Genomic DNA, 23,170 nt, shown 5'->3' with positions numbered 1-23,170 from the left:
TTCATGAGTTATCATTCTTTTTTTTTTTTTTTTCACAGTTGGAGGTACCCTAAATTAAATAACTCCTTTTCCTGTGAGCCAAAACTGCATCGATTTTTTTCTATCAATTGTTTGTTATTTATTTTTAGAAAAATTTAAAAAAAAACTTACACACACACAGTATAATGTTAGTGACTGTTGTTGATCGGTCGTTAGTATCCAAATAGCTAGTACAAAAATATAATTTTAAAAAACCGATGTAGGCGTATTAAGTTGTTAATGATCCTTGTATCATCAGATAATCCCTGTGCTATCGTGTGATTCATGATCCTTGTATCATCAGATAATCCATGTGCTATCGTGTGATTCATGGTTCTTGTATCATCAGATAATCCCTGTGCTATCGTGTCATTCATGATCCTTGTATCATCAGATAATTCATGTGATATCGTGTGATTCATGGTCCTTGTATCATCATATAATCCATGTGCTATCGTGTGATCCATGGTCCTTGTATCATCAGATAATTCATGTGATATAGTGTGATTCATGGTCCTTGTATCATCAGATAATCCATGTGCTATCGTGTGATCCATGGTCCTTGTATCATCAGATAATCCATGTGCTATCGTGTGATTAATGGTCCTTGTATCATCATATAATCCATTTGCTATCGTGTGATCCATGGTCCGTGTATCATCAGATAATCCATCTGCTATCGTGTGATCCATGGTCCTTGTATCATCAGATAATCCATGTGCTATAGTGTGATTCATGGTCCTTGTGTCATTAGATAATATATATATGCTATTGTGTCATCCATGGTCCTTGTATCATCAGATAATCCCTGTGCTATAGTGTGATTTATGGTCCTTGTATCATCAAATAATCCATGTGCTATCGTGTGATCCATGGTCCTAGTATCATCAGATAATCCATGTGCTATAGTGTGATTCATGGTCCTTGTATCATCAGATAATCCATGTGCTATCGTGTGATTCATGGTCCTTGTATCATCAGATAATTCATGTGCTATCGTGTGATTCATGGTCCTTGTATCATCATATAATCCATGTGCTATCGTGTGATTCATGGTCCTTGTATCATCAGATAATCCATATGCAATCGTGTGATTCATGGTCCTTGTATCATCATATAATCTATGTGCTATCGTGTGATCCATGGTCCTTGTATGATCAGATAATCCATATGCTATCGTGTGATTCATGGTCCTTGTATCATCAAATAATCCATGTGCTATCGTGTGATTCATGGTCCTTGTATCATCAGATAATCCATATGCTATCGTGTGATCCATGTATTATGAGGTGATACCTGTGTGGTCATGTTATCCATGTATTATGAGGTGATCCCTGTGTTGTCACGTGATCCATGTTTAGTCACGTGGTCCATGCGCTGTCACGTGATCCATGTGCTGTCACGTGATCCATATGCTGTACGTGATCCATGTTTAGTCATGTGATCCAAGTGGTGCTATTTGGTTGTACACATATGACAACCAATGGACAATATTTAATCCACGATAAACTCGGGTGTTATGTTACAAGTGGTGCTATCAAATTCAGGTTTCACCACTCCTGATCAACAGCTTGATATTTTCCAGAGGAAATCTAGATCTAAATCTAATTAGGATGCAAGTTATTCCCCTTGCAACTCTCGAGCTCCAGAGACGAGTAAATATCTTCAAAACATTTTAGAGTGTCAGAGAGAGAAGGGAGAGCGAGAGAAAGAAGAGAAGGAGAGAGATAAAGAGGAAGAGAGAGAGGGAGAGAGAAAAGGAGGTAGAAAGAGAGGGATAGCATAAAGATAGTTTCGAAACGGTATAATTTTGGCGTGTAGGGCCTATATATATGTGTTGTTCTTTTCTGTGTGTGTATGCTTGCGCGCACGTGCGGTTGAGGGGCATGTTATTTTTCTAAACTATTTAATAAAGCAGCTCTAGGATTTCAAAGTTATCGCCCATCTCATGGCAGTGAATGTGTATGTAGGGCAGGTTAGGGGTGAGGGAGGAATGGGCGGCGTTTAGCGTGGCTTAAATGGATAATAATAGGGGAAGTCGGAGTGATACACGAAATGACGTGACTTCGACAGAGTAGGGACTATTTGGGGACAGTTCACAAACACTGCGGTTGATATCCTTACGACCCAAAACAAAATCGAAAGGAGTTGTTTTTTTGTTTTGTTTTTTTAATTATACCAACCCACAGCAAGCAATGACTTTGTGTGTCATAAAAATGTTTGTAAAATGTTTCACATGTTTCGGATGTTCCTTCAGAGTTGAAGATAATTACTTCCTAGTCCAAACCTCCCGCAGCACGACGGGGGATGGGAGCGGGCAGGGTTTGAACCCTCGACCATCTGTAAATCTGAACGACAGTCCAGCGCGCAAACCGCTCGACCAGGCAGCCATCCTGTGTGTCATACTAGCTAAGTAAAATTATGCAGTCTTCCTTAAACTCTGGATAATTCCATAATTCTATTGCACATTAAGGACACTCAGTAATCACAACAATTTACAACACATAAAGATATAAGTATCTGAATTAAAACAGTGATTACTTTTAATTTTCCTGGACGTGTGGTGCGCGCTCTGGACTGCTGCTCGCTATAAAGATCAACTCAGGCGACATTTGCCCTCAAGGGCATAGAGAAAAATAGCTGGTAGCAGAATGCATCTGATAGAGAGAGTTGGAGAGCCCTCACGATGGCCTCGGCATATAGCCCTTGCTAAAGACAGGCGCAGAGATAAATAAAAAAAAATTAAACCCCCGTCGGACAACAGCTTTATCTGCATTAGATGTGACAAAATATGTAGGTCACAACTGGATCTGCGTTATATAAAACAAAGCATTCATCCTTATACTTTGGAATCGAAGATATTTTCATTATTATTATTATTACTATGTTAGAGACGAACGAGTATTCATTCTCTGTCGCTGCCAAGGTCGAGTCTCCTCAAGAGGTGATAAAATTCACTGTAGTCCCTTCATCAGTTATCACTTATCAATTTTCTGGTGATGTGGCAGGTCTGTAGCGGTACCGCCCTCTGACAGACAATGAGAATTATTATTATTATTATGTTAGATAAAATACGAAAACAAACTACATTTTTCAGTTGGGTGATAAAAAACAGCAAATCTTTGAACTCTAGTGGAAGGGAGACGTTTTGGTAGAGATTGTGTTTTGTTGTAACTAGTAGTTTAGTTCCTACTGAATTGTCTCCCTTCATTGTCTTCTCTCGCTAGGGTTGAAATACCTGGAAAAATCGTGAATGTAATTCGAAATAAAACTTGACAACAACAAACATTAAAAAAAAAAAAGAGCACAAATCAATGGCGAGGTAAATCACTCTGAGCTGTGAGTGAATCAATAAGAACAAAAGCGGAGACTAAAATAGCATTGTTAGAGACAACTCTTCTTGTCGTCTGCACCCTGAGCTGTTGGTTAGAGGAGTGGCCAGCAGCACGTCTTGGGCTACATGGTCAAGACAATGGTGCTACGTCTAAGAAACAGAAAGGCTACGTGAACAAGACAATGGTGCTATCTCAAAGAAACAAAAAGGCTACGTGGTCAAGACAATAGTGCTACGTCTAAGAAACAGTTAGGCTACGTGGTCAAGACAACGGTGCTGCGTCAAAGAAACAGATAGGCTACATGGACAAGACAATGGTGCTACCTCAAAGAAACAGAAAGGCTACATGGACAAGACAACGGTGCTGCGTCAAAGAAACAGATAGTTTACATGGACACGACAATGGTGCTACGTCAAAGAAACAAAAAGGCTACGTGGTCAAGACAATGGTGCTACCTCAAAGAAACAGAAAGGCTACGTGGACAAGACAATAGTGCTACGTCAAAGAAACAGAAATGCTACATGGACAAGACAATGGTGCTACGTCAAAGAAACAGAAAGGCTACGTGGTCAAGACAACGGTGCTACGTCAAAGAAACAGAAAGGCTACGTGGACAACACACGTGCTTTTTTGTTATTTCATTGTTGTTTTTTTGCTGTTGTTGTTTTATTACAAGGCCTATTTCAACTCACTCTGTCTCAGGCTGTATGTCTGTCTAATAAAAAGTTTGTTTGCGTTATTCAACACCCATTCTCAGATCATATGTAGGGTTTCGTTCCCTTAGATAACTGAACACGTTCTTTCTCCCACACCCATTCTCAGATCCAGTTGAAACTGCGCCCAGCTATTTATTGTATCTAATAAGGCGTGAATCAATTTAAAAATTAACCAATTAATCAATTAATTATTGGTAATAAATTACTTTGCTGGATATTGAAAAATGAAAACAACTTCTACAATATTGATAGATACTAGAATATAGTTGTAAGTGCGGAGTTCTTTCCATTACTAAAGTTTTGTGTTGTTTTCTTTCTTTTTTTTTCAAAAAAAAGGATTTTTGTATATTTTGCTTGTTTCTGTTAGTCCAAACTTCTTGCAGGATGGCGGGGGGTGGGTGGGGGGGGTGGAGGGGCGGAGGAAATGGGTTCGATCCTAGGATTCTCGAAACATCAGTCCAGAGCGCATACCACGTGACTATATCAGAAACCCTTTTCCTAAGAAATCATGCAAAGGCTATTTCGTTACATAGCTGAACAGCGATACGGCAGTGAGTCTTTAAGTCGCCTTGTCTCCGTACAATGACCAGTTCTCTCTCTCTCTCTCTATCTCTCTGTCTCTGTGTGTGTGTGTCTCTCTCTCTCTCTCTTATACCCATGCCCCAATCGTCCGTCATGCAAAGCGCGCCCGTCACAAAGAATGTGGTCTATCGTCTCATCGTCCTTACCACACGGACGTACAACCACATGACCACACAGCAGTTATAATTCCTGGATACGCCACGACAAAGTTAAGACATGTCTCATCTTTCTTCCTCTAACTCTCCACTTTGTGAGTATTGTGACTCTCGCCTCACCGTGGAACATATCCTCATAGATGTCAGGATGTCAAAAAGAAATATTTTAGAGCCACTAACTTAAAAACACTATTCGACAATGTCGACCCTGGGAAGGTACTGGGCTTTATCCGGGAAGCGGGGGTTGTCTACGAAGATCTGATTTCTGAATTTGTGAACATGTACTATTTACATTAGATTTTTACCAAATTATTAAATTTTTACTACCTTTTACTATTTTAACTGTGAATAGACCTTGATTTTAATGATTTAACTGTAAAGAATTTAGCTCTTGTTATGTAGAGAGAGAGAATAGTCCTTAAGGGTCTGCAGGCACGACATGGCCTAAATTGTGCCGATGTGCCTAAAATCAAAATCAAATCAAATCAATCCTCCAACTCTCCAGCTGCCATTCTCCCCATCCCCCTTCTTTAAAAATGATTTAAACCTCCATGTCTAGAACTAAAACTTATCTGGATCCACAAGGCAAGCCTCGTTATCGTTGAGCCTGTATAGAAACAGCGAAATTTTCTAAACTACGACTCCACATATTATTTTGACTATTACTATCATTTCACGAAAGAATCGCAGTACATTATAGTAAAAAGTAAAGCTCCCCTTTCGGACCTTGTGGTCTATAGATGTAAAAATAGGATCTATCAAACAGAACAAAACAGACATTGTTTTAAAGCGAATTATAAACAGAGTACTGTTTTGTTCCAATCTTGTCCGGGGGAAATAAAACAATGGTTTGTCATTTATAAATGATTTATCCTCCCCTGACATTTCTCGAGCTTATATCACGATCATATGACATGAATACAGGATAAACAAGTGTCCGGTTACTACTGACCGAGTTGGAGTGTACTATTTTTAGGTGCATGTTTGTGATATTTGAGGTGCATTCTACTCTTTGCATAGAAATGCAAGGGGCTATTATCGCATAGAAATGTAAGGGGTAATATTTGCATAGAAATGTAAGGGGCAATAATTGCATAGAAATGTAAGGGGCAATATTTGCATAGAAATGTAAGGGGTAATATTTGCATAGAAATGTAAGGGGTAATATTTGCATAGAAATGTAAGGGGTAATATTTGCATAGAAATGTAAGAGGTAATATTTGCATAGAAATGTAAGGGGCTATGATCGCATAGAAATGCAAGGGGCTATTATCGCATAGAAATGTAAGGGGCTATAATCGCATAGAAATGCAAGGGGCTATTATCGCATAGAAATGTAAGGGGCTATTATCGCATAGAAATGCAAGGGGCTATTATCGCATAGAAATGCAAGGGGCTATTATCGCATAGAAATGCAAGGGGCTATTATCGCATAGAAATGTAAGGGGTAATATTTGCATAGAAATGTAAGGGGTAATATTTGCATAGAAATGCAAGGGGCTATTATCGCATAGAAATGCAAGGGGCTATAATCGCATAGAAATGTAAGGGGTAATATTTGCATAGAAATGTAAGGGGTAATATTTGCATAGAAATGTAAGGGGTAATATTTGCATAGAAATGTAAGGGGTAATATTTGCATAGAAATGTAAGGGGTAATATTTGCATAGAAATGTAAGGGGTAATATTTGCATAGAAATGTAAGGGGTAATATTTGCATAGAAATGTAAGGGGTAATATTTGCATAGAAATGTAAGGGGTAATATTTGCATAGAAATGCAAGGGGCAATAATTGCAAAGAACTGCAAGCAGGATAATATTGACATCTCATCTCAAATAGAAACAATTGAACTAAATACAATCCTCACACTATAGTATATCTACGTATGTCATCTAATGTAACTATGTAACACAATTACACAATGATTACGTAAAACATATTTCACTGGGGAGGGAGTAACTGGGGATGAAGCGACCAAAGATGAAATTACCGGGGATGAAGTGACCGGTCACCGTTATCGCATGTAAGGGGCATTAATCGCAAACAAAATGTAAGGGGCAATAATGGACCACAAATATAAAGGTAATTAACCTCTTAGAAATGAAGGGTGTATAAACAATGAAACGGACACCTTATCTTTAAAATATAAGCGTATAGATTTATAATGGCATGATCGGTAGGGCCTACAGCAGCACAGCACAATGCCGCATTTCCGGGACTGGATTTTTGTACTTCGAATCTCGGTGATAGTGAAGTGACGTAAAGAATATTCAGTAGATGGGCCCTTAATTGTTTCCTAACTTTCGGAAATTCTTTCAGAAATTAGTTTTCATATTTCCTCGCACAGAAACCTCCCGCAGGGCGACGGTTTCGGACAATGAGTCCGAAGCGCCTACCCCACGACCAGGCCGCAAGTGAAAGACGATCCAATGGTGAGCACTGACCTGCAGAAAGCGTGCAAACATTCATTAAGGTCGGACAGTACTTATGTTTGTTCTCAGATATTGGAGGTAGATTTCTACGGCGCCATGAATAGATTGTCTCAATTTGCATTGATTCACGACCTTCGGAGTAAAAAGTGGAATGGAATAAAACTACATTCGCTATTGACCTGAAAATCATCCTCTGCAGAGGCTGTCGAAAAAAAAAGAAGCATAAATATCCAAACTTCAGCACTGGACACTCTGTAATGGTGCTCTTCATAACCCTGACCCACAGTTTGTTGATGGCTTGGTTATTCTCGGAAACATTGAATCTTTCGAATATTCCGTGGTTTGGTTTGGTTTTGTTGTTTTTGTTGTTTTTAGAAATTTCACTTTTGAAAACTAAATTTGAGATCCCGAGTTGATTCTGTTCATGATTAACAAAAAACGAACTCAACAATTGTTGTACCAAAACTGAAAGTTAAGTAAAAGTTCCCCTTTCAGACCTTGTGGTCTATAGGACAGATGATGTAAAGGTCATCTGATTCTGTGGCCTACGGTTAACGAGGGTGTCATGTGGCCAGCACTACGGCCAACCGCCTTTACTTTTCCCCAACTAATGTCAGGTACCCATTAAAGCTGGCTGGACGCCCAAAGATCCCGAAATTAAAAATCCCAGTCTTCACCAGGATTCGAACCCGGGACCCCCGGTTCGGAGGCCAAGCGCTTACCGCTAAGCTACTGCGCCTCCTCTAATATTGCAAAACATTCAGTCAACTGAAGTTTTCATCACTTTGATGTATTCTGTATAGCACTGCTAATGTAATCAATATTACTGAGTTTAAAAAAAAAAATTAAACATAAGTAGCTGTTTTTTGCTAACGACTCCGAGATTTCCAAAAAAAACGATTCAGTCAGTCAAATAATAGACAGACATTCCGTTGTAACAGCACACAAAACAGCACACAACAGCACACAAAACAGTACACAACAGCACACAAAACAACACAAAGACGTCGAACTTGTGAGCCTTAGAAACATTAAAAAGTAACTTTGTTTCGGGCGCATGTATGTGTTACACATTGGACCGTTACACGAGGACCTCTAGGATCAAAACAATGTTATTACTCATCAATTTCGGAGGTGATAGACCACACCAACCATTGTATGCGTGTTGAGTACATATTCTAGGCGAATGATATCTGTTGAAATGTTCTTCTTTGAGAGAAGAAACTTCTGACCAGTTCTCAATCACGATCTAATTTTTTTTCCCCACGAAATCCCCCAAAACTTTGATTTGTACAACTATTATTTTGTTGGTTGTGGGTGGAGGTAACTCAAAAAAATTGAATTCTTGTGAGAAAGAGCGTTGCTAAGTTATAGGGATTTTTTTTCTAAAGTGTTCCGACCAAAAAGTAACAGAATTGATGAAATATTGTGATATCCTCGGTGGGCCTCAATGGTCTATGCGATATAAGTATAGTATTATATATATATATATATTTATTTGAATGAGTCTATTAACGATTTTTTATCAGTCAATTTTTCTAATGCCTTTAAAGGTAACTGTAATGTGTCAGCCTTGAGACGAGTACCTCCAGTACATAGGTAAGTATTGTAGCAGTCTTTGAAATTTGGGAGATGATTGTGGTAGGGTTAACTTTTTATAAAAATGATTTTTGTTAGTTTTGCATGTATGTCACCTACAGAAAGAGAATTTATGGTTTCCAGGCCTGTCGAGATGAATCCAGCACATCTGGGGCATTGAAAAAGAATATGAGACTATGTGGCCTGTCCTGTAAAGCGCTATAATAGCCTGCTCAGGTCCTGGACAGCCTCCACCACGGGAAGTGCGGTCAGGGCGCCTCATGCGCTCCCAGACTCCGCGAGCTTTTTGGGACTTGTCCGAGCACTCAAACCATTTTTTCATTTCTAATTTTTTTGGAATTGTAGCCAGGAGACACCCAACAATTTTCTCAAGTGATCATTCTAGACATAAAGAAATCAAATGTAACACATAAATATAATTCTATTTTTTAGAACAGATTATCTTACTTGTCTAAGTTTGACTCTTTTCTGCGAGATGGTAACAAAATGTCTGCAAAGTAAAGTCCATTGGTTCCGTCAAATCTTGGGTCCATTAGAGTCCAGGGCGACTCCATTCTTATTCAGAAAAACTCCAAAAGCTCTGAAATAATGTCAAATACACCCCAAAAACACATGAATCTGTGTTTTTTTGGCAAACTCCATGACTCCTCGGAAAATTCTAGATATACTTTTGGAATTCGCCACTCAAGTTCCTCTTTTGTTTCTTCCTTTGAATCATGTCATCAAGTTGGCTGAAATGTTTTTTCATGTCAAAACCTAAACTTTTAACTGAAAAATTAATTTGTTTCTTAATATTTCTGAGGTATTTTTTGTAGAATTTGGTTTTCCAATATTAAAATTCCCAAGGAAAAACAAACTTTAAAGAGATTCCAGAACTTTCTCCCGAAAAAAAAAAATCACATATTCAATCCGTAAATCTTTCTGTAAGCTAGGTTCTTATGGAACGGGTTGATATAAAATATATATTTTTTATTTCTTCGAATAAGTATATATCAAAGATATGTGCGTCACAGAACGCCAGAAATAGCCACCTCACTCGTATCATTCGATGACATTTTTCCCCTATTCTTACAAATCAAAAGCTGCCAAAGATGGATCCTTGTCCCAGCCTTCGAGAAGTCTGAAATCATTCAGACAAAAAAAAAAATCTGGGAAGGCAAGTCGATAGTCTGCAGAACTTTCAGGGGCAGATAATTGTGCGAAAAAATAAATCTTAATACACTTTGAAGTCAAAGTATTATGTTTAACTCAGCTTTGACTTTGCATTGTATTATTCTACGGTTGGACGGAAGCAGAGAATAGATTTTCTGTAAAATTTGAATAATTATTGCGTGCTAGAACTGCTGGTGTTATTGCTGGTTCAAGGACACCGTGAGAATACATCTAAAGGTAAACAATGAGACAATACTAAGTAATGTCATAATGTATAAATAATATAGCAAGGAATGTCATAATGTACCAACAAGTCTTGCAAAGTACCAAGGTATCTCACGATGTTATATCAAGTCTCATGTCTCACAAAATAGAAAGGAATCCTAAAATGTACTAACAAGTCTCGCAAAGTACCAAGGTCTCTCATGTTATATCAAGTCTCATGTCTCACAAAATAGAAAGGAATCTAAAAATATGTACTAACAAGCATTACAGAATAACAAGGTATCTCCCGATATATTACACAGGTCTGTACGATCTAGCAATGAGCAAAAGTGTCCCACTGACCATAGATTGCGAAGTCGCTGGTCAGTGTTCGGGCCTGCTATAATGATTATAAAGATTGGTCTCGAGTGGAGTCTCTCGTACACTCAATTGTGACACCGGATACGCCACTGTGGTATCACACTTAAATTTCAAGAGAGAGAAAGTGAGAGTGTGTGTGTTTTATGAGAGAGAGAGACAGAAACGGAGGGATAGGGAGGAGAGATCGAAGGAGGAAGGGAGATGGAGAGAGAGAAGGGTTTAAAGTTACGCTATAGGTATGTCCTACAGACATCACACTTTGCCAGAAATCCACGTATACATCTTTCCGCGACACCTCCTGGTCAAAAAATCAAGTAAAGAAAAGAAATGAGCAGGCTACTGAAGTAAAATAATCTAATTGCTGATAAATGAACTATGAACAAGTGTTACATAGGTTAAAAATCTAGATTTTGTTGAATGTAGACTCCTTAGTATAGAAGTAGCAGCCAGGGGAAATACTGCATTCCTTATTAATCTTCGGACTCGAAGACAAGCCTTAGTATTAGTATAGAACTCACTGGAAAGCTACACTCTACAATTTTGACTTCATTAGGTAGATATTAGCTCTATCTGATTCTTTTTTTTCCATCCAATGATTATCATTAAAAAGATTATAATGCTAATGATTATAATTCAAAAGATTATCATTAACAAGCTTATCATTCAAAAGATCATTCACAAGCTATTCATTCAAAAGATCATTCACAAGCTTATCATTCAAAAGATTATCAGTCATAAGCCTATCGTTCGAAAAGATTATCAGTCACAAGCTTATCATTTAAAGATTATCAGTCACAAGCTTATCATTTAAAAGATTATCAGTCACAAGCTTATCATTTAAAAGATTATCAGTCACAAATTTATCATTAAAAAGATTATCAGTCACGAGCTTATCATTCAAAAGATTATCAGTCACAAATTTATCATTGAAAAGATTATCAGTCACAAGCTTATCATTCAAAAGATTATCAGTCACAAATTTATCATTGAAAAGATTATCACTCACAAGTTTATCATTCAAAAGATTGTCCCATATGCTAGGACAAATTTGTACAAATACTCCTTCTTCCCTAGTGCTATTAGAGCATGGAATGGGTTGCCTGAGCTAGCCAGGAAAACCAGTGACTTGGCAGAATTTAAGTCATTGGTTAATATATGCATGACTAAATGCATAACGAGTAGGACGTAATCATGTTCTATTTTGAAGTAACGTCTGTATTATATAAGATAAGATATCAGTCTTAATCTTATCATTCAAACGAGTTTCAGTTCCAAGCCTATCATTCACAATCCAGCTAATATACAAGAACTTTTCTGTTTTTAAAGCCCGAAGACCTTCTCAGACGTGAATTTCACAATATGGTTTCATTTTAACAAGTTGATTAATGATAGGAGAAGATAATCGGATGGTCGTCCTTGACCTTTTAAAGTTTTTTAATTAAGGTAAGCGCAGGTAAGTTCTAGTACAGTCCTGTTACGATGGTCGAAGAGACCAGTCATGAAGATGTCCACACTTCCATTCCATGATTGCTCTTTCTGAACTAATGGGGCAAAGAATGAAGAAAAAAGTTTCCTTTTGACAAATACTTTCCCCACGAGAAGTAAAAATTGTTCAAGATTTTCTGAAATAGTTTATGTTTGTCTTACACTCTTCAATTCTCTCTCAAAAAAAAAAATTTTGTATTAATGATTCCATCTATTTCATGCAGCCTGTGAGTAGGCACGAGAGCCTCTATGTTAAGCAGGAAGAATAACATCTATATGGCTCCATAACCACAAGTCGTTTGGTCACGTGATTCCCAATTATATTCATTTTGTAGGCTATTTATACTACGAGTTAAACTTAGGCTCGTCGTGTATAAGAAACTCGGAGGTAGGCCCTGTGTGTTTATAGGACACAGGCTTAGGCCTTGTATGTATGTAGGACACAGGCTTAGACCTTGTATGTATATATGACTCAGGCTTAGACCTTGTATGTATATATGACTCAGGCTTAGACCTTGTATGTATATATGACTCAGGCTTAGACCTTGTATGTATATATGACTCAGGCTTAGACCTTGTATGTATATTTGACTCAGGCTTAGACGTTGTATGTATATATGACTCAGGCTTAGACCTTGTATGTATATATGACTCAGGCTTAGACCTTGTATGTATATATGACTCAGGCTTAGACCTTGTATGTATATATGACTCAGGCTTAGACCTTGTATGTATATATGACTCAGGCTTAGACCTTGTATGTATATATGACTCAGGCTTAGACCTTGTATGTATATATGACTCAGGCTTAGACCTTGTATGTATATATGACTCAGGCTTAGACCTTGTATGTATATATGACTCAGGCTTTGGCCTTGTATGTATATAAGACTAAGACTTAGGCCCTGTGTGTATATAGGACTCAGACTCAGGCCCTGTGTGTATATAGGACTCAGACTCAGGCCCTGTGTGTATATAGGACTCAGACTCAGGCCCTGTGTGTATATAGGACTCAGACTCAGGCCCTGTGTGTATATAGGACTCAGACTCAGGCCCTGTGTGTATATAGGACTCAGACTCGGGCCCTGTGTGTATATAAGACTAAGACTTAGGCCCTGTGTGTATATAGGACTCAGACTCGGGCTCTGTGTGTATATGTCACAAAGTGTGTTGTGGTGCCGGGGATTTTACTTGAATTAAAATAGTTGAATAATGACGATCTAGGATTCACAATAAAAGATTCTTTGTTAAAACACAACTCTGGAACTTTATTTAAGTATAAAACGTAAGTACAGCTTATGTACAAGTTACAGATCAACAAGCATAAATAATATTACAAAGGCTTTAAATCAGAGCTCTTAGATAACACGACTGTCTACTAGGAAATTCTTTCATCGACTGGCGTTCTTTCTACTCTCGTCAATTCTCTGGCGCTAACTCTTTTAAAAAATGTCTTTATTTATTTTCAAATCAACCAATAGATTTGCAACATCGTAATTACGTCTCGGGTAAAACCTGAGGCGCTGTCAAGGATCTAGATTTGTGGGGTAATTCCTGAGGCTCAGTCAAGGGTTTATATTTCTATTTACACACAAGCTTTTAAATGTGAAATATACAAATAAATCTATAATGGCATCTGTGACAGTATATAAGACTAAGACTTAGGCCCTGTGTGTATATAGGACTCAGACTCAGGCCCTGTGTGTATATAGGACTCAGACTCAGGCCCTGTGTGTATATAGAACTAAGACTCAGGTCTGTGTGTATATAGGACTCAGACTCGGGCTCTTCTTGTGTTATAAGTTTCCGACATGTATTTCAAATAAGATTCAAACTAGATTAGGAATACTAGGAAGTGAAAGATAATTTACTTCCTAGTCCAAAACTTCCCGCATGAAGGCGGTGGATGGCTGCGGGCAGGGTTTAAACCCGGGACCATCAAGACGACCCAGCAACAATGCAGTGCGCATACCGCCTGAATGGTCTCCCTTGTTAAGTTGTTGTTGTTGTTGTTGTTGTTGTTAATAAGTAAATCTTTGGCATTTCTACATTCACCAACATATACAGACAATTTGAATTAAGTGGCATCTTAACATTAGGAGGCTGTCAAAATGTAACCCTAAAAAAGAAGGTTATTTCACTGAATCTGATATGAAATTCTGAAGATATGCATAACACTGATTAGGTCATCATAATATCTAAATAGGAACTGGTTTAAATCCTAGGTCGTATAAACAAGTATTGTTATGTTCATTTAAGAATGATATTAATATTTTACTAACAATCCAAGATTTATTTATGCCGCCCTCCTGTTTGTAACATTCATCCGTTTAAGCGGCACAATTCACAATGACTCCCACACTAACTCCCACACTGACTCCCACACTGACTCCCACAATGACTCCCACACTGGCTCCCACACTGACTTGTTGATGCAAATGTTCTTGTAAGGTTTCCACTCAGCACATTATTTACATTATCGATTACAAGACGCCATGCCCAATGCTAGAACTTTGAAAGTAGAGGTCAATGAAATCATTGCTCATTTAGTGACCTCTACAGATGCAGTGTAGCCAAGGTATTTGTCTCCTGCGTAGTTTGGCTACTTTACATGCGTGTGGTGGTTGAGTTGTGTTGAAGCTTCACCCAACTAGTCCAACTTAAAACGTTGGTTTGCAGATCCACACATCTAGTCCAACTTACAACGTTGGTTTGCAGATCCACACATCTAGTCCAACTTAAAACGTTGGTTTGCAGATCCACACATCTATTCCAACTTAAAACCTTGATTTGCAGATCCACACATCTAGTTCAACTCACAACGTTGGTTTGCAGATCCACACATCTAGTCCAACTTAAAACGTTGGTTTGCAGATCCACACATCTATTCCAACTTAAAACCTTGATTTGCAGATCCACACATCTAGTTCAACTCACAACGTTGGTTTGCTGATCCACACATCTAGTCCAACTTTAAACGTTGGTTTGCTGATCCACACATCTAGTTCAACTCACAACGTTGGTTTGCTGATCCACACATCTAGTCCAACTTAAAACGTTGGTTTGCAGGTCCACACATCTAGTCCAACTTAAAACGTTGGTTTGCAAATCCACACATCTAGTCCAACTTAAAACGTTGGTTTGCAGATCCACACATCTAGTCCAACTTAAAACGTTGGTTTGCTGATCCAAACATCTAGTCCAACTTTAAACGTTGGTTTGCAGATCCACACATCTAGTCCAACTAAAAACGTTCGTTTGCAGATCCACACATCTAGTCCAACTTAAAACGTTGGTTTGCAGATCCAAACATCTAGTCCAACTTAAAACGTTGGTTTGCAGATCCACACATCTAGTCCAACTTAAAACGTTGGTTTGCAGATCCACACATCTAGTCCAACTTAAAACGTTGGTTTGCTGATCCAAACATCTAGTCCAACTTAAAACGTTGGTTTGCAGATCCACACATCTAGTCCAACTTAAAACGTTGGTTTGCAGATCCACACATCTAGTCCAACTTAAAACTTTGGTTTGCAGATCCACACATCTGGTTCAACTTAAAACGTTGGTTTGCAGATCCACACATCTAGTCCAACTTAAAACGTTGGTTTGCAGATCCACACATCTGGTCCAACTTAAAACGTTGGTTTGCAGATCCACACATCTAGTCCAACTTAAAACGTTGGTTTGCAGATCCACACATCTGGTCCAACTTAAAACGTTGGTTTGCAGATCCACACATCTAGTCCAACTTAAAACGTTGGTTTGCAGATCCACACATCTAGTCCAACATAAAACGTTGGTTTGCAGATCCACACATCTGGTCCAACTTAAAACGTTGGTTTGCAGATCCACATATCTCGTCCAACTTAAAACGTTGGTTTGCAGATCCACACATCTGGTCCAACTTAAAACGTTGGTTTGCAGATCCACACATCTAGTCCAACTTAAAACGTTGGTTTGCAGATCCACACATCTAGTCCAACTTAAAACGTTGGTTTGCAGATCCACACATCTAGTCCAACTTAAAACGTTGGTTTGCAGATCCACACATCTAGTCCAACTTAAAACGTTGGTTTGCAGATCCACACATCTAGTCCAACTTAAAACGTTGGTTTGCAGATCCACACATCTAGTCCAACTTAAAACGTTGGTTTGCTGATCCACACATCTAGTCCAACTTAAAACGTTGGTTTGCAGATCCACACATCTGGTCCAACTTAAAACGTTGGTTTGCAGATCCACACATCTGGTCCAACTTAAAACGTTGGTTTGCAGATCCACACATCTAGTCCAACTTAAAACGTTGGTTTGAAGATCCACACATCTAGTCCAACTTAAAACGTTGGTTTGCAGATCCACACATCTGGTCCAACTTAAAACGTTGGTTTGCAGATCCACACATCTAGTCCAACTTAAAACGTTGGTTTGCAGATCCACACATCTATTCCAACTTAAAACCTTGATTTGCAGATCCACACATCTAGTTCAACTCACAACGTTGGTTTGCTGATCCACACATCTAGTCCAACTTTAAACGTTGGTTTGCTGATCCACACATCTAGTTCAACTCACAACGTTGGTTTGCTGATCCACACATCTAGTCCAACTTAAAACGTTGGTTTGCAGGTCCACACATCTAGTCCAACTTAAAACGTTGGTTTGCAGATCCACACATCTAGTCCAACTTAAAACGTTGGTTTGCTGATCCAAACATCTAGTCCAACTTTAAACGTTGGTTTGCAGATCCACACATCTAGTCCAACTAAAAACGTTCGTTTGCAGATCCACACATCTAGTCCAACTTAAAACGTTGGTTTGCTGATCCAAACATCTAGTCCAACTTAAAACGTTGGTTTGCAGATCCACACATCTAGTCCAACTTAAAACGTTGGTTTGCAGATCCACACATCTAGTCCAACTTAAAACGTTGGTTTGCTGATCCAAACATCTAGTCCAACTTAAAACGTTGGTTTGCAGATCCACACATTTAGTCCAACTTAAAACGTTGGTTTGCAGATCCACACATCTAGTCCAACTTAAAACTTTGGTTTGCAGATCCACACATCTGGTCCAACTTAAAACGTTGGTTTGCAGATCCACACATCTAGTCCAACTTAAAACGTTGGTTTGCAGATCCACACATCTGGTCCAACTTAAAACGTTGGTTTGCAGATCCACACATCTAGTCCAACTTAAAACGTTGGTTTGCAGATCCACACATCTGGTCCAACTTAAAACGTTGGTTTGCAGATCCACATATCTCGTCCAACTTAAAACGTTGGTTTGCAGATCCACACATCTGGTCCAACTTAAAACGTTGGTTTGCAGATCCACACATCTAGTCCAACTTAAAACGTTGGTTTGCAGATCCACACATCTAGTCCAACTTAAAACGTTGGTTTGCAGATCCACACATCTAGTCCAACTTAAAACGTTGGTTTGCAGATCCACACATCTAGTCCAACTTAAAACGTTGGTTTGCAGATCCACACATCTGGTCCAACTAAAAACGTTGGTTTGCAGATCCACACATCTAGTCCAACTTAAAACGTTGGTTTGCAGATCCACACATCTAGTCCAACTTAAAACGTTGGTTTGCAGATCCACACATCTAGTCCAACTTAAAACGTTGGTTTGCTGATCCAAACATCTAGTCCAACTTAAAACGTTGGTTTGCTGATCCAAACATCTAGTCCAACTTAAAACGTTGGTTTGCAGATCCACACATCTAGTCCAACTTAAAACGTTGGTTTGCAGATCCACACATCTAGTCCAACTTAAAACGTTGGTTTGCAGATCCACACATCTAGTCCAACTTAAAACGTTGGTTTGCAGATCCACACATCTGGTCCAACTTAAAACGTTGGTTTGCAGATCCACACATCTGGTCCAACTTAAAACGTTGGTTTGCAGATCCACACATCTGGTCCAACTTAAAACGTTGGTTTGCAGATCCACACATCTAGTCCAACTTAAAACGTTGGTTTGCAGATCCACACATCTAGTCCAACTTAAAACGTTGGTTTGCAGATCCACACATCTGGTCCAACTTAAAACGTTGGTTTGCAGATCCACACATCTAGTCCAACTTAAAACGTTGGTTTGCAGATCCACACATCTAGTCCAACTTAAAACGTTGGTTTGCAGATCCACACATCTGGTCCAACTTAAAACGTTGGTTTGCAGATCCACACATCTAGTCCAACTTAAAACGCTGGTTTGCAGATCCACACATCTGGTCCAACTTAAAACGTTGGTTTGCAGATCCACACATCTAGTCCAACTTAAAACGTTGGTTTGCAGATCCACACATCTAGTCCAACTTAAAACGTTGGTTTGCAGATCCACACATCTAGTCCAACTTAAAACGTTGGTTTGCAGATCCAAACATCTAGTCCAACTTAAAACGTTGGTTTGCAGATCCACACATCTAGTCCAACTTAAAACGTTGGTTTGCAGATCCACACATCTAGTCTAACTTAAAAATGTAGGCTACTAAAGATATTAGACCCTTCCCTCTTATACATAAGAGAGGTGATAACTCTTTTAAAATGTCACATTCAATGGGGGGGGGGGGTAGTTCCGTTGGCCACGTATGACGTCATGAGTGTGACAGACGAATTGCCAATGCGCATGTTTGTTAGCGTGATACTGATTCGCATTTTATCCAGTTTTTCATAATGAACTATATTTTTGTTAACAGCAGCGTAAGGGAACGCGTCTTCAATACCCCTATATAATACTCCGCGCCCTGGTCCAAACAATTGTACTCATAAGACCGTGTGATGGGGTAATTAGGTTTAGGTGCAGTTTTTAGGTGCTTAGAAAAACACAACTCAGCTCGAATCTCAATTAACGATTTGCGGTCTACATTGAGATTTGAACTCAAGGCCTCTTGTTAGGTTGCCAGCGGTTTACGCTTCTCGGCCACATATCTAATACAAATCTCAGTAATAAATTGTAGACCAAATGTATAATTTAATCTTTGTCTAGCCGAAAAGTAAAATAAACTTCTGTAGGACCAATATTTACAGTTCTCTCTTCACGCAGATTTGTTTTTGATCAGCAACACACACACACACACTCACACACACACACACACAGATCTACATTTATAGACTACCAATCAGACTTCTCACCTCAACACATCCTTCTAGCCAGCCAATCAGATATCTCAACACATATTTCTAGCTAGCCCAATCAGGCGTTCCATCTCGATCACATACGCACTCGGCCTCTGATCAAGCAAGTCGATCGGACAAGAGTCTTTGTCCAGACAATACTCCTCTTGCACGGAGATGGGAACACAAGAACTTTAATCTGGCCTCTACGTTTTACTGTCCCGCTCACCCTGTCAGAGAAATGGGATTTTATTTTCTTCTTTCGCTTTGCCTCTGGAAAGTTCAAAGACAGGATGGTTAAAAATAGATGGACCTCGCGGATGTGACGTCATGCCTAACCGGAAATGAAAGACTCTGTGCAAGCCAGTTCGAAGCTCTGTTGAAAAGAGAATGTTGAATAGGCTGTGTGTGGTTGTGTTCAATACATGAGAGTATCAACATGATAGTATCAGCATGATCGTATCAACATGATCGTATCAATATAATAGGATCAGCATGGTGATATAAACTTAGTAGTATTAACATAGTAGTATCAACATGATAGTATTAGAATTAACATCGTTGTATCAATATGATTGCATAATGGTATCAAAATGATACAAATCAACAAGATAGTACCAACAAGATGGTATCAAAATGATGGCATCGCTAGACGGTCGTTGACTTGTAGCACCAAACTGCTGGTAGACAACTAAACCGCTGTAGGCGTAATTTATCTTAACTAATAAAACGTCCTTTTAAACAATTTAAAACATAACGTTATAATACTATAGACAAAATCGTGTTTATGTCAGTAAACCACCGTGAATTAAAGATGAATTTATTCCATATTTTAGTGATGTGAAAATGGTGTATACATACTTTTGCAGCTTATCAAACTTTATTTGTTCAAGCTGGTGTTAAATGTAAACAAGAAAAACAAGAAACTGAACATTTTTTTTAAAGACAATAAAACTTCTTTAGACAGCTTCAAATAAAATCAAATACAAACGAAGAAATTAAATTGAAAATAAAATCGTTTAGTTCTTGCCGGGTATCAAACTTGCACTTTGACACCGTCAGGTGTCCAGTGAGTCAGAGTTACTTTGTATAGTTTTGTCATTATGTGTTGGTACTTTCATTACATAGGCATCTAGAACTGGAGCCAGAAATCTGATTTAAGACTCTTAAGATCTACTTATCATCTAGATCTTGCTTTAAAATATTTTTTTTATTTATGTCATTTGAAGTTTAATAATGGAGGTATGGTTTTTAAAAAAAAAAAAAATTTAAACATGTTTTTCTGGTTAAATTTCTCGCACATTTAAATTTAAAAATAACACACATACTTGATGGTAATATCAACACGATAGCATCAACATGGTAAAATCAACATGGTAGAATCAACATGGAAGTCTCAACATGGATATATAAAATTGTCAGCATCAACATGGTAATATCATCTAGTTACAATCTAGTATACATCAGTTGTCGAGTTTTCTACATAGCGGCGTCCTTGGGCTTATGTCTCTTTTTTTTACTGTGGGATCGCTTGTAGAAAATATTACAGCAAACCCCGTGTCGTTTTAGGTAGAAGTGGGAAGCGTGGTCGAGAGGCCAAGTGCGCTTGGACTTGTCTTGGCTACCTAGAAGGGGGCTCGAGGTTCGACACCCGACTCGGGCAGAGTTGTGTTTACTGAGCGCCCAAAGGCAGCACGGAAAACCAACTCCTAGATACCCCCCCCCCCACCGGTCCACAAATGAGATTGGACCAAAAGCGCTCTGAGCATGCTATAAGCATGAAAGTAGCGCTATATAAAAGCTATAATAATAAAAAAAAAAAAGTTTATATGTATACAGAAGATAAAATAGACATTTAAAGACCCCATCACAAATGTAGAGATTAGAGACAGGGTTACTGCAGCGATTGGACCCCGCGATGACCTGAAAACTATTGTAGAGAAAAACGCAAACTAAAACTCTATGGCCATATTACAAATCTTCGGGGCTCGTAAAGACCTTCCTTCAGGGAACAGTACCAGGAAAAAGAAGAAGAGGCAGACAGAGAAAGCGATGGGGAGACAACATAAAGGAATGGACGGGCCTGCCACTGAAACAGGTTCTATCTAAGGCAAAGGACAGAGAGGAATGGAGAAAGACGATCGACAAATCTTGCGTGGTGCCCCAACGGTCCAACTGACTAAGATGAAGGTGGAGATATTTCTATAAATATATAAATAATATTGTTGTATAAAATAGATACATGTATATTCTATATTAAACTGATAAAAAATTAAATTAAAAAATAGTTTAACATATAGGCGTATAAAATAAATAAATGTGCATTCTGATAACAGAGATGGAGTGACCTCTCCATTGCTGGGGGAAAGCCTGGGCGGTAAATTTGCAAGTGCTGGGCTGCCCACACGTCAGCACACGCCTCTCTTCCATACTGACCGGGTCCAAAGGGATGGCAAGCCATCACAATTTGGGGACAGGTGGCTGCAGGAGTTTGCCAGAGAGCAGTAGTCTTACTACTGTCCCCCCGCCTACGGGGCTCCAGGACCGGATTTTCTGTTAAGGTTTACTCCCTTAGCCTTAGACCTTACAGGGACACACACACAAGGCAGTGCGGCTATTGACTTATAGCTAGGGGTTTGGTTTGTGGGCAACAGGGCGTGTCCACACGCCGACGGGCCATACCTGCCTCACATCTTGGGGCCAAACCTTCTCCGAGACCCTTGCGGTTTAGCCTGAGGCTTCGCAGCCTCAGTTTCCATATGCCACCACGAGGAGGTACTGCATAGGACTTGCTGTGGAGAGGCTATGTACTGGCAAGAGAGACTTACACAATTGCTAGCCAGCCATCCGTGAAAAAGGAACAATTGTGTAAGTCTTTCTTACCAGTACATAGATAGCGGTATGATGGTATAAAATAGATAGAATTATAACAGTATAAAAAGGTAGAAGTATATTTATATAACAATAGAAGTATATGTGTATAATATTGTTGGATTTATATTGCTACAGTATCCGCGAGCTATCATTTAGTCTAACTATGGAACTCAGATCCGCGACATGATAGGTCATCTCATGGTCACCTTCCAAGTCAAGTACACATTCAGTCTGGACGTAGTGACCCAATATTTAAATGACCGGAGTAAACTGGTCAGTTGTGAGTGGTCTTATTGACCCAGTAAATAAGTTGATGGAGTGACCTGTGTCTGGACTAGGCGACACAGCAGATCTAGTGGTCAACTATTTAAATACTAGAAATGTCAGTTTATGTATATGCTATAAGCGTCAGTTAATGGTCGTCATTAAAAACCACAAATTCACTTCTTTATATATATATATGTATAATATAGTTTTATTTCGATGGGGTAAGAGAAAAATTTTCTTTGATATTACCCAAGGCCTGGTCGTTTGATATGTGTTCCAGACTGTCGTGACAATGGTCTCGAATTCAAAGGCCATCTCTTTCTTCTAGAGCGATGCTTGACGTAGGACGTAATTGTCTTATGGAGAAACGTCTGAGACTTTACTATTAAGGTCCCTACTGTCGTGCGCATCTAGAGCTGCTTCTCCTTTGACGTTTCTCTTGTGTGCACCATAATGGTTTGTGCGCTCTAGTTCCAAAGGACGCGCTTTGTTGATGTCATCGCCTCTTTGCCTCTGTCGTGGCTGTGCTGATGGCGGATCTTTTGTTGGAGTTTTCTTTGGTGTTTTCTTTCCCCAGTATTGGGGACGCAGGCTTGGGACTCTGCCGTAGTCAAGTCTGATTTGTAAGCTTTGTCATGGTATTTGACTATCGTCCATGGCGTTGGGGTGTGGGCGTTGCGAGCCCTGATTGACTGTGGCACTGAGATTAAGGTGTGCTATAGTTCTTTTGAATAGATTGTATAACGTGTAATTGCCTTCGTAAAAGCTACTAATATTTATTCGTCATTCTTGCCTCATTAAACCTTTGTTTTGTCATATGATATCTCGTTAGTCACTAGTAGACG

At 39.0% G+C, this 23,170-nt stretch overlaps 1 protein-coding gene across 4 annotated transcripts in view; it reads right to left on the bottom strand.

The window, feature by feature from the left end:
- LOC106052984 (uncharacterized) overlaps window positions 1–23,170 on the bottom strand; it is a 181,471-nt gene that overhangs the window by 125,360 nt on the left and 32,941 nt on the right. The gene's annotated exons all lie outside the window — the stretch shown is intronic.

The sequence above is a fragment of the Biomphalaria glabrata genome, chromosome 10 (assembly GCF_947242115.1).
Source record: "Biomphalaria glabrata chromosome 10, xgBioGlab47.1, whole genome shotgun sequence".
In the NCBI taxonomy this organism is placed as follows: domain Eukaryota; kingdom Metazoa; phylum Mollusca; class Gastropoda; family Planorbidae; genus Biomphalaria; species Biomphalaria glabrata.
Note: the sequence above shows the minus strand (reverse complement) of the source record. Positions and strands in the feature narration are given on the sequence as shown.